Source organism: Arachis stenosperma, chromosome 5, assembly GCF_014773155.1.
Source record: "Arachis stenosperma cultivar V10309 chromosome 5, arast.V10309.gnm1.PFL2, whole genome shotgun sequence".
NCBI classification, from domain to species: Eukaryota; Viridiplantae; Streptophyta; class Magnoliopsida; order Fabales; family Fabaceae; genus Arachis; species Arachis stenosperma.
Window position 1 is genome coordinate 6,877,480 of NC_080381.1, and position 12,884 is coordinate 6,890,363.

General features: G+C 35.5%; 1 long non-coding RNA gene across 3 annotated transcripts; it reads right to left on the reverse strand.

Annotated features, from left to right (window-relative positions):
* Nucleotides 1-1,104: 1,104 nt before the first annotated feature.
* Nucleotides 1,105-3,835, reverse strand: LOC130979938 (uncharacterized). Of its 3 annotated transcripts, XR_009086805.1 has the most exons (5): nt 3,175-3,835; nt 2,955-3,059; nt 2,156-2,337; nt 1,620-1,755; nt 1,105-1,368 (listed from the first exon to the last, which is right to left on the reverse strand). It is a non-coding gene; the product is annotated as an uncharacterized LOC130979938 (long non-coding RNA). The 3 variants fall into 3 exon arrangements; XR_009086806.1 differs by having other exon boundaries at nt 1,105-1,755; nt 2,955-3,051; XR_009086804.1 differs by having other exon boundaries at nt 1,105-1,755.
* Between the last annotated feature and the right edge of the window lie 9,049 nt (nt 3,836-12,884).

Below are 12,884 nucleotides of genomic sequence, written 5' to 3' on the forward strand. Positions count from 1 at the left end.
TGGTCAAGTCCGATTTAAACTTGCATACCTTCCTTTGGTGGCACAATGCATGGTTCTCTCTAGATATTATTGACGACGCCGACCTTCTTCGTCGGACCATCTAAGCGTCGCTCCATTCCCAAGTGAAGTATACGCTTTCGTTTATTCATTCTATTGCAGTGGTTACGGTGCATAGTTCGGTATTGGTTATATCAGCGGCGCCAACCTCATCCAGTTAAACAATCAAGACAAGGCTACGTTGCAACACTTCTAGAAGAGAGCCATTTTTCATGGCGTTTTCACCCCCTGAAGGAGGATCGATTAGTACATTGATCAATCCAACACAAGGCGATGAACAATTCAGTGTGGGTGAATTAGACATTCAAGAGCAAGAAGGGTGGAAGGTATGTTGCATAAGCTTCTTCTTGGTTGTTAGAAATTTTGTAACAATGTGTTATTTGAAGCATTGTTATTCATGCTAATTAGATGTTTTTAGTTCAAAAAGTATATTTATTTGAAAAATTCTGGCACAGTTATATATTGAACTGAGCAAAGTATGCTTAAAAATTGTTACTAAATACTTACCCAACATGTTTGAATCATTAGAATTGCCATCATTAAAGTATGCTTGACTCCCAGATTTGTTTCGCATTTTTTTTAGATGGTTTTTATTGGACTCGTTCATTATATAGTAAGAAATGTTCTTAACTTGACAATGGTTTTTTCCAGTTTCTTTAATTGAAGGTCGACGAAATTACCGATGTCGTTATGACTAGAAAGGATGAGTTGGACGACGGACACAAAGTTCGAATGTGCTATGTCGATGTTTCTAGTTCATGCTAATTAGATGTTTTTCAAAGCGAAATTAGACCTTTCACTGTGTTAATTTTGTATTATTGATTAAGAAAGAACATGTGCTCTTTTTGGTAGTATTTATGCCTTGGCAAGGTTTTTATGAGAATATGCTTTAATTTTACTCTTCGTTTACTTTCTTAGGATAGGATACATCAATTCGACACATGCTTTCAATATAGTATAACTCTATTAGTGAGTGCTTTATGAATCCTCAAATGGTATTAGACCATATAATGACAGAAGGAAAAAAGTAGAGTGATGATTGTACACTTTTCTAAAGTTCAAATATCATTTCTAGATTTATCATCATAGGATTTTACAAAACGTATTGATATCTCAATGAAGTGCATGCAGTCGCTAATACGTAACACATGAAACAAAGAAATCATATACAAAACCATCCACTTTACAATGAGAAGAAACATCCGCGTGCCTACCAGAGACACCATCCACTTAAAATCTTACCTACTATAGCCTGATCACGACCGGAGGCTGTGCAATGCTTTAATTTCCAGCAACTTCACAATTCCAGCACTAGAAAACAATGATAAAAAAAATTAAAGAACACCTCCTTTTAGTTAACACCACGCTAGTTAATGGACAGAAGTGCCACTTAAGCATAGACATGACCAAAAGAATTATATACACAGATCAGAGTTCACTCAATATTATCAATATGCAATGAATGGCTTATCACTAACTTGGAAAATTATTGCTTGAGAATTCTGAAATAACTAATATATGAAACCTGCTGACGAGTATCTAACAAAACATGAGCCACTTACTCATCAACGAAGTACTAACAAGTTCAAATGCCTTAAACATGATAAAACACAAAACATATCCAGAACCATCCACTCAGAGGTTTACGATTGATTGTCACCACCAACTTGAGAAAATCAGCAACATGAAATGATAAACCTGCAGCAAAACAAGATTTATCAGGTTCACACGAAACTAGTTTAAGCCAAAAAATACCATATTAAGCTAGAAAATTACAGTCAAATTACAGTCATTTCAAAAAATAAATGATTTTCATAAACATATAGAGATGGAGAGAAAGAAACTCTTTTTTCATCCCTTTGATAATCGAAACATGATGCAATATAACATCACCATCTTATGACAAATTAGAAGAAAATATAATAAAAAAACCAAGAACTTGTCAAAATCTGAATTAAAGAAAAAATACTTTATTTATAATAAAATTGATCTCATTTCATTAATTATTTCTAATGTAAAATCAAATTTAAAATCATTTTATTCTGTTTCAACAACCAACCCCACATTTAATTTCAAACTATATTTTCAGCATGCTAACCTTTTAAATCAATGTTACAGTTGCGTCAAGAAAGTTGCATTGTAGTTTCTTATTCCTGTTGACACGTAGAGATGGATGGCATATACATAATGAACCAGTTGGGAGCTGCTTTTTATTTTTCTCCCAAAGAAAACTCAAGTCAATTTGTGACCCCGTAAAAGAATGAGAACCAGAAAATTACACTGCATAGATAGGTTTTAAGAAGTCAAAAATACCAAATTAATGTTAATTCGTCCCCTTTTTCTCTTTTTTCAACAGAAGCAGAAGCAGGGTATTTTTTTATTAACAAATCATTCACTCAAATATCTAACATTATACACTCTAATAAATATTAACAAATTATACACTCAAATATCCAAAATTATTCAACAAAAATGTCTTGTAATTTAGCAATATCAAAGAACATCTCATATGAACACCTTTCCTAGTATCTAAACCATAGAGCAGAACAGAAACATCTAGCCTCTAATAACTACAATTACAATATCCAACCCTGATAAAAGAAACATCCAATCTCTATCAAAAAACAACATCCGAGCAAAACATCAACAACATTCTATTTCTAATTGAAGTAATGCTATACTTTCATTATTGTTTTGGGAATGCTGTGCACTGTGCCACTTCAGAAATGACATGTTATAGGAGGATATATGGACAATTTTTATTTCAACACTAGTAATCCATTACTTCATCATACCATGACCCTTGCTGCTTTACTTTTTTATTTTCCTATCTTCCCTTTTTGAGAGTTTAATTAGAATCCACCCAAATTTAATTAGCAATCAATAAACATACTTACTTGTATTCAAGATTTTGCAACACTCCAAAAACAGAAAACACATGCAGCTGCTATATTTGTCAAGGACCAGTGATATTCCAAAATTGTGTTACCTGATCTGTACAACTAAAAAAGAACATCCATCGAATTAGAACTCAAACAAACCACTACAACAAAACACTGTCCAATTTTCTTTTCAAAACATGCATAAGAAGTCAAAGGGAACATCTACCATACTTACCAATTAGCAAGACGAACATGAAAATTCAAGGCTGGAGAAGTGGAGGTCCACCGACGGACAGCGCAGCTGCACCAGGAAGCTTCGACAGCGCCGGAAAAAACCCACATGCAACAACAGAGCAGCGTTGCTCTTGTTCCGATTTTGGAGGCGCAATGGTCGGGGAGGCTAGGTGCGACGTCGAAGCGGCTGAAGAAGTGAGGGAAGAGGGTTGCGCTTAGGTAGCTTCAGTGGAGTCTCGATGGCCAGAGCCGCTGAGAGCGGCGTCGCGGTGTCCGAAAAAGAGAGAGAAGAGGGTTGCGCGATGGTTCCGGAGGCGTGGCGCAGGTGTAGATAATTTTTAAATTCTGTGTGGTAAAACGGTAAAAAGGAAATAGGATTTTTGGTGAGGATAAATATAATTTTTCCTGAATATTTTTGGATGATGCTGAATGTGCATTGTGCTTTTAAGTCCCAACACAAACACATTTAACTAGGTTTTGGCTGATATACTTTTGGTTCCCTAGCATTACTCAATATTAATTATTTGCTTTAATACATACTCTAACGCTCATGCAAATCTGATCTCACTTTCTCTATATATATGCACTACAAAAATTATTCCATTTTACACCTTATATATAATAAGCTCTTCAACTTTTCTCCTCTAAAATAACAAAATGAAAACACCTCCTAAAATATTTAGAATTGAATGAACATATACAGTACCCAATCAGAAATCAGAGAAATTGAAGTTCCAAATCAAACCCATACCGCACGTATGCTGTTAGTAATGCGCTGACTACTTGGCTTTGGCCTCCGGCGGCTGACTTTGACTTTGACTTTGTCCTTGTTAGGCAGAGCCTAATATATATATATCAGTTATAACTTAATGAGTAAATATACTTACTATTAATTATTAAGATGCCTCACATCAAATGCCTTCCTTTTCCCAACAGTGAATTTGTTAAGACAAATATTATTCAAAGGGCGAGTCATCCTGCTTTGACTCTCTCTTTTTGTTCAACAACTTTAATTTCTTCCCATCTTCAATTTGATATTTTATTATACGCTAATAATATAAACAAATTTAATCATATGTACGTAAAGACAACAAAAAACTCTATGCTGAATAATATTGTAATGCAATGCATGTGTAATAAGCCATAAGGACCGACATAAAACTTAGCAGTTAGCATCTGTCAACACAAACACCTCTGTAATTGTAATGGCTACTTTGTTACTACTGCTGTATACTATATTATTAGTGTGCATTAATATTAAAGGTGCCGGTGCCACCAACAATATGCAATTCATCTTGAAAATCATCATAGCAAGCCACGAATATTATTATTAATAATGAGTAATATTGTAAAGAGAAAAATTAAATAGCCATCCCTTAGTATCATTACTTGCCAGAATGAATCAAAGTGCGATTTTCTTTTCATCTCTTAATCCTTTTGATCTCTTCGATGTTTGATTTTTAATCATGTTTTTAGCATGAGTCAAAAGTACTTCTATACTGGTCTTCCATCCATGTGTCTCCTTTCAACTTCATCTTTTGGTTAAATGGTTTTATGAAAGAGTATTAAAATTGTTATGATTATAAAATCTAAAATTTAGTTCTTGTAATTCTAAAAAACAAAATGAGTACAAGATAATTTAAAAAACTTATTAAAAATTTAACTATTCATATGCATCTCTTTATTAGTTTCAACTTTTAGATTAAGTAATTTCACTACACTATAATATCAAGAAATCTGTATTTTCTGTTACAAAAGTTGTTGACAAAAAAAGAAAGTAAAAGTAAAATGCTTTTGTTAAATTTCTCAATATTTTGCTTGAATGGAATCAATGGATACAGCACAACTTAAAGGTGAATCGAAATCACGGTGAAACTAAATCAATTGACAAATTCGTGTGTTCCCCGAATAATCCATCTAGCAGCTTTGTTCCACTTGACACTTGTATTTTTTTTTTTTTTTTGGCATCGTTCCTCAATTAAACCTGCTCCATTTCTCAATCGATCGCATCCCAATGGTTAGTCTATTGTTAGCAATGGAAATTCAATTATCTAGTATTTTAATATGTTTATGCTACGGCGGTGATTACAGCAATTATAATATTAAAAAAATATTACCAACATTAAAATAATATCTTTTTATTATTTACCAATAATTTTTAAAAAATATTATTAAAATATAAAAAAATTAATTTTAATAATATTGCATAACCACAATAATTACCATAAATATAGACATATTAAAATCTATTAAAAAAATCAGAAGATAACAAAACCATTCAACGTAAACATAACAAAGAACATGGAATTCAACCTACACATGGAGAAATTTTCCTAGTCAATGCAATCAATTACATTAAAACATGGAAGTCCTCACACGGTTTTTTTTTTTTTTTTTGGGACAACAGAATCTAATTTCAATTTGAGCTCAAAATTTAAGCCAATATATTTCTCGTTTTGGATGATATTTTAGATTGATCATATATAGTTATTTAAGGACTAAACTGTGGTTGTGGCCATGTTTTAATGATAAAGTTGTTTGTCTCTAAAAATGTCACACCAGGTTTCAACCCCAAGTGGAGTGATTAAAGAGCTATATATTGGGTGTGTGAATGGTTGAGAGTGTGTTATGAACCAAAAAAAAAAAAAAGGACTAAACTTTTTCAGTAAGCCACCATGGAATATAGCGTCAATTATGGAAGATATTTTGTCGGGAGTTAACTACTAATCTCTAGTTTTGTCTAATATTGACGACTAAATCTCCGTTTTGGTCTCTGAGATTTACGCGATTATTCATTTTAGTCTCCGAAATTCAAAATTACTTATACTCGTCTTTCATATTCAAGTTTTGGCACCAATATGATTTCTCGACTCTTTCCGGTGATGATTAGACAAATGGAGTGCTGAGATGACATCCTTTCTGTCACTTTAGACGCTGTGACGACTAGTTGATGTGGCAAGGGTTGTATTTATATCCAATTTAATTCTTGATACCCTAATTATCTTATTATTTATCTGAGTTATAATGACAAAGTTTTAACAATGGGAGACTAAATTGAATACAAATACAACTCATCTTAGCACTTTATTTGTCTTATCATCGTCCAAAATAGTCGAAAGATTACATTGGTGCCCAAACTTAAATATGAAGAACGAGTATAAATAATTTTAGATTTTAAAGACTAAAATAACTAATCGCATAAATGTCAAAAATTAAAATGGAAATTTAGTCGACATTAACAATGAATTCTGCTGCACACACGACATAACAATTTCAACAATTATCACTTGTGGTAGGCATTATACTTCGTGTTGATATATAATTAACTGTAATATATTTATATCAAGCCCTCCTCCAGCTTTGGGAGTTTCTGTTGGATTTTTTTTGGATTTTTACTATATTTTTTTAATTCGACCGACTAAAGACTAATTTGTTATAGAATGGAGCTCTCTTTAAGAGTTTGTCCTTATCATTAGGTTATTATATACACAAAATAAAATTCGAATCTTTAATATTTAATTAAACAAATTAATAAGCTAGTCACTAGATTAACCTAAGTTGATTTTTATTTTAACATGAATCAACTTGTTTTTTTAGCTTGTTTAAAAACTATTTAATATGAGAAAAAAGTTATATTTTCTTTAAAAATTTTCATTTTTATTTAAAACACAATTTCATTATTTAAAATGACTATAATATATTAATAAAATAGAATTTAATTCTTTAATTTAAAAGAACTTTTATATGAATTAAATTTTGTTTTTTTATAATTTTATCCTTTACAAAAAAAAGTTTATTAATCATAAATAAAAATATTTTTTATATTTTATTAATTATAAATAAAATTAATTTGATGATGATCAAACATTATTAAAAATAATTAATTACAAAATTATTAAGTTAAATTTTAATTCATATTTGTTGATTAATAATTTTGTTGTGCAGATTTTGTTTTGGATCGAAAATGACAAGCCCAATATGAAGATAATTTTCAGCCTTGTACAAAATGTTTAAATATAATTGGCTGAATTATTGTTATGATAGCTGGGCCAAAAAAATTGAGAAGCAAGCCCAATTGTTTCTTTGGTGCAAGACCAACGAAACTTGGTCCAAAATTGAAAAAGAGGAGAAGCAAAGGCTGCATACTTCCACGGCTACCACACCCTTCATTTGATGGAATTCAAAATTTGATTAAATGAAGTTAATGCAGACATTGGTAACATGAGAGAGAAAATGTAATTGATTTGATGGCATTTAATTTCCACACATTACAAAGCATGAAAGATGGAAGTGGGTTTTAATTGAGTGTAATTGATTTTAATTTTCTTCTTTATTTTCTTTGAAAGCATTCTCTCTCTTCTCTCATCTGTTTCGGTCATGTCACAGAGAAGAAGAAGAAGCAAGTTATCAGAGATGAGACACTGTAGCAGTGAAGCTAAAAGCAAGAAAAGGGCTAAGGTGATTATGTCCTTAGTAAAAAGAAGATCTACAATATGGTGTGGCTGAGATTTTTTTTCACAAATGGTAAGATGTGATGAAGAAGTCTCAAGCTCATCATGCCTAAAAATGGTGGAAGATCTGTTTCGGTCAGAGAAGCAGATCACTTGGGTATGGCTCGTCTTTACTCTCTGATCAACCACCACAGAAGGTAGCTACTGTAGCTACGTGGAGGAAGAAGCGGAAGATAGAGCAAATGGAGCTGTCAAGCATCAAGGACTCATCAAGGGTCAAGAATCCTTCTTAGAGAGCAAGTCAAGATGGAAGGCCCGGATTGATGAAGCTTGGTGAGAAGGGATGAGGAAGAGGTAATTGCATGCTGGATTTTGTTGAAGAAGAAAAAGTTGGCTCAGTTCAACCGTTTCAACCTTGGATGCTTCCCCTTCTATAATAAGGGTGAACAGCCAAGGCTTGAAGCAAGGAGAAAAGAGTGAAAGCACAGAGTTCTCATAGCTACCCAAGCTAACAGAAGTTCTTCTCCTTCAATATGTTTCATGTTGTATTTTTCTGTTTAGTTCTGTCTGTCTTGAGTCTCATGGAAAAAGGCAAACAGTGAAATTTGTATGAAAAAGCCATAGAGCGGAAAAAGGCAGAATATACAAAATTAAAAGAAAAAGTCATAGATGTCCTTAGAGGTCCTTTGTGTATCTGTGTTGTATTTCATGATTATGAGAAAATTCCCTTGCAAGTTGGGTTAGCACTTAGCAGTTGAAAGCTTAGTAGGTGACCAAGTCAAGTTCAGAATTAAGGTTAGATTCTGGACTTGTCCCAGAAAGGAAGGATAGTTCCTAGGGAGAATTGGTATTTGTAATCAAGATGATTATAGTGAAATTCCATCATTGTCGTAATGGAGACTGGATGTAGGCTGCATTGCACTTAGCAGCTGAACCAGGATACTTCTTGGTGTGATTCTCTTTCTCTCTTCTACTCCATATCAGTTTCTATTCGAAGGAGACAAAATTGAAAAATATCTCTTGGCTGGTTACGAGACAAAAAGAAAAAGTCTCCTGACTAGGCACGAGACAAAAACAAGAAATATCTCCTCAAATAGCTCTAAAAGGCAGCAAGTGTTACTAAGCAAAAAGGGGCTAAGATTCAACCCCCCTTCTCTAAGACACTGATAATCATCAACGGAGAATCCCGAAACAAACTCCAAATAAACAACCTAAAACGTCTATATAAACAAACAAGTAACTCCGGAGTAAAACAAGTCATACAACTCATTCTGATCTTATTATCATTACTTCTCTTAAGTCATATCCTAACTTGAGCGTCAAAGTGCTTTTTGTAGGTGCTCCCGCCGTGATGTTCCAACCAGGCTGACGTACAACTCTTCCGCCCGAACACAGTCATTAGTAGAAGGAGTTACCATACCTCGGCATCATACGCACAGAACATTTGGCACGCCCACCATGGGGCCCGAAGTTTAAAGACCCCATTGAGTTTAACTCTCTGTTTTAAGATTTTTTGCTTTTACACCTTTCTTTTTCAGGATCGTTAATCCCGAAGATGGCCGATAACGGGGTCCAGCAACCCACACAAGCAGAACTCCTGGCTCAAATTGCCAAACTTTAGGTGGAAGTTCGGAAAATAGCCGAGCTATCATCCGCCAACAAAGCTGGGGAAAAACGAAGAAAGAAACTCCAAAAATCCAACTCAAGGAAATACGAACCCCCTAAGCATCACCCCGCCCAAGGAGAAGCTGACGTTGGACAACCCCTTCTCAGAAGAGATCACCAATTTTCAAATACCAAAGAACTTTGTGCTGCCTGCTTCCCTGGAACCATACAAGGGGTTTGGTGATTCTCGCGCTTACATTAAGAAATTCTAATCCATGATGTTTTTTACGGATCTAACAATGAGCCTATACTTTGCCAAGCTTTTCCCACTTATCTTGATGATGCTGCGTTACTCTGGTTTTCTAAGTTGTCTGCAGGTTCAATTTCTTCTTTTGAAGAGCTAGCGAGATCTTTCATTGATTACTTTGCCGCATCAAGAATACATGTACACGGATCAGATTACCTCGGCACAATTAGACAAGGACAACATGAAAGCCTAAAAGACTACATGACTTGGTTCGCTGAAGCAACTATGGATATTCCAAACTTAGACCCCGCAGTCCACCTACACACCCTTAAAACCAGCCTCAGACCAGGCAAGTTCTGAGAAATGATCGCAGTAACCAAACCAAAGTCTCTAGAAGAATTCTGAGAAAGGGCTGCAGGTTAAATGGAGATCGAAAAACCTCGTGAAGTTCAGAAAATAGACAAACAAACAACCAGGAGAGAAGAGGAGAAGACTTTCAAATCATCAGGCAACAAGGAACCAAAGAAACCTTTCAAGCTCACGCCAAAATTCAATACCTACACTAGATTCAATACAAAGAGGGAGAACATAATCAATGAGATTCTCAACACCAAGATAGTAAAACCTCCTACCCGATCAGGAAGTTATCAAGACCAGCGATTTGTAGACAGGAGCAAGCACTGTGCGTTCCACCAAAAGTATGGATACACAACGGATGAATGTGTAATATCCAAGGACTTGCTAGAAAGATTAGCTCGACAGGGACTTCTGGACAAGTATGTTGAAGGGCGAAGAAACAGAAAAATCAAACAAGATCAAGACGAGTGTCCAACAAAAAAGGAAAAAGGGAAATGGACAGTCCCAAATCCACCAAGAGGAATAATAAACTGGATATCAGGAGGATATGCAGGAGGAGGCGAATCAAGCTCGGCCCGAAAACGAAGCTACCGAGAAATGCTAGCAATTGAAGGAACAATACCTCCGACAAAATAGGATACAGTAGAACCAGAGATAACCTTCAATCAATCTGACCTAGCTTCACCAGGCCCAAACCTCGACGATCCAGTAGTAATTTCCATCCAAATAGGAGAATTGCTGGTAAGAAAGGTCCTTTTAGACCCAGGTAGTAGTGCTTATGTACTATTTTATTCAACTTTTCAAAAAAAGAAACTATCTAAAAAAGCTATGCAAACTTCATCTGGAGAACTAGTTGGGTTCTCTGGAGAGAGGGTCTCAATAAAAGGACATATATGGTTAAAGACAACAATGGGAACACCCCATTATTAAAAATTATTGATGTTCAATATGTCATAGTCGGCTGCCCCAGTCCTTATAATATTATCCTCGGAAGACCTGCCCAGAACAACTTTAGAGTAGTAGTGTCTACTTTACATTTGTGTGTCAAGTTTCAGGTCCAGGAGGACAAGATAGCAATAGTACACTCAGATCGCCAACAAGCTCGGCAATTTTACAATGCAAGCATGAAAAAGGCCAACACAACACAAAAGCCTCGGTAAGAAGTGAAAGCAATCCATAGCACATCTGAGGTGCTATCTCTAACCAAACTCGACCCCAGGAAAGATTTCCAGGAAAGACCTCAACCATTAGATGACCTCCAGAAAGTTCCCCTGACCACAAAGGCAGACCAATTCACATATATCGGACGAGCTCTCGAAGGAGAGGAACGATCAAAGCTGATAAAGGTGCTACAGGACAACGCCGACCTATTCGCCTGGACACCAGCGTACATGCCGGGAATAGACCCAAGTGTCATCTGCCATAAACTTTCTATTGACAAAACAATTTGACCTGTTGCCCAAAAGAAAAGGAACCTCGGGGCAGAAAAGGTGAAAGCAGCTCTTGAAAAGACTAAGAAGCTCCTCAATGCCAACTTCTTCAAAGAGATCTGCTTCACCACATGGCTCTTAAATGTGTTAATGATAAGAAAGAACTCAGGTAAATGGCGCATGTGCATCGACTTTACAAATCTTAATAAGGCATGTCCAAATGATGCTTATCCATTGCCTTGTATTGATAAACTGGTAGACAATGCTTCGGGGTATAAAAGCTTAAGCTTCATGGATGCATACTCTGGCTACAACCAGATCCTTATGCATCCAGAGGACCAAAGCAAAACAGCTTTCATAACAGAACATGAAATTTTTTGTTATAAGGTACTACCATTTGGCCTAAAGAATGCAAGTTCAACACATCAAAGATTAATGGACAAAGGCTTCCACCAACAAATAGATCGGAACATGGAGATCTATGTAGACGACATGGTGGCAAAGACCTCATTACAAGGCTCACACTGCGACGACATACAGGAAATTTTTAAGCAAATCCGAGCATATAACATGAGGCATAATCCAGAAGTACAAACCCGGAAAAATTAAATCAACATTTAATCAAACCCGGAAAAATGTGAAGGTATCCTCAATATGGCAAACCCAAAAATAATAAAAGAAGTACAATAGCTCGCTGGAAGGGTGGCCGCGCTATCATGCTTCCTGCCAACAATAGCAAACCGATCATATCATTTCTTTCAAACCATCTCTAAGAACAAAAAGTTCAAATGCACAGAAGATTGCGAACAATCCTTTACCAAGCTCAAAATAATCTTGTCATCACCACCAATTCTCAAGAAACCAGAAGCCGATAAACCATTATATTTATACCTTTCAATTTCTAACTATGCTACAAGTTCTGTTTTGGTTGCTGAAACAGGAAAGACGCAGAGCCCGGTATACTTGGCCAGCAAAGTGCTACAGCCAACAGAGACATAGTACCCGAGGATAGAGCAACTACCATTAGCACTAGTCACCACAGCAAGAAGGCTACATCATTACTTCCAAAGTCACACAATAGTGGTAAGAACGGATCAACCGTTGAGGCAAATATTAACAAAGCCCGAGATTGCAGGATGCCTGACTAAATGGTCCGTCAAACTTACCGAGTTTGATATAAAATACCAACCAAGAAAGGCTCTAAAGTCACAAGTGCTGGCTGACTTTATCTCGGAAATGAAAACCCAGGAACAACATATCAAACAATGCTGGAAATTACATGTGGATGGTGCATCAAACCGAGAAGGAAGTGGAGCAGGGGTAATATTAAAAGAAGGAGACAAGATCATAGCCGAACAATCAGTACAATTTACCTTTACAACAAGTAACAACCAAGCAGAATATGAAGCCCTGCTTGCCGGACTAAAGCTCGCTCAAAACTTACAAATACACCAACTCACAGTCTACTGTGATTCACTCCTAGTAGTACAACAAGTTAAGGGAGAGTTCCAGGTAAAAGATCCTTTGTTAGAGAAATATTGGCTCATAGCAAAGGATCTCATTTCAAAACTTGATAAATTCGAAATCATACACATTAACAGAGAACAGAATATAAGGGCTT